The sequence below is a fragment of the Galeopterus variegatus genome, unplaced genomic scaffold (genome assembly GCF_000696425.1).
Source record: "Galeopterus variegatus unplaced genomic scaffold, G_variegatus-3.0.2 Scaffold10331, whole genome shotgun sequence".
Taxonomy (NCBI): domain Eukaryota; kingdom Metazoa; phylum Chordata; class Mammalia; order Dermoptera; family Cynocephalidae; genus Galeopterus; species Galeopterus variegatus.
The window spans coordinates 10,055-10,503 of record NW_007736442.1 but is presented as its reverse complement, the minus strand read 5'-3'; positions in this window follow the sequence as shown (position 1 = coordinate 10,503).

Below are 449 nucleotides of genomic sequence, written 5' to 3'. Positions count from 1 at the left end.
ACCCTACAGCTTCACGGAGGTGACCCGGGGGATGTGGAAGAGCTGAGTCTCCTCAGAGCCGGTGGAGCTGCAGCATCACAGGACAAAAGTCAGTGAGCCCACGGCACAGACTCTCAGCCCCAACACAGGAACAAACCCGGAGCCCTGATGCTCCCACCTCAGAAGCCCCCCAGGGGACAGGGATGTTCTGCAGCAAGAAGGACTGGGGCAGACATGTGGGAGAGCTTCCTGGCCCTGGAGCTCCTCAGAGTGTGCGGCTCTTCAGGGCGAGGCCGTGAGCCTCCTCTGCCTGGAGGAGGGGCTGTGCCAGGGGGCCGGGCCGGTGGCTGAAAGGACACCTCCCCAGGCCCCTATGCTCCCCGCAGCCCTGGCAGCTCTGGAGCTGGAAGGTGGCGATGGTTGCACAAGAGTGTGACTGTAAATACACACTTAGAAATGCTTAAGATGGC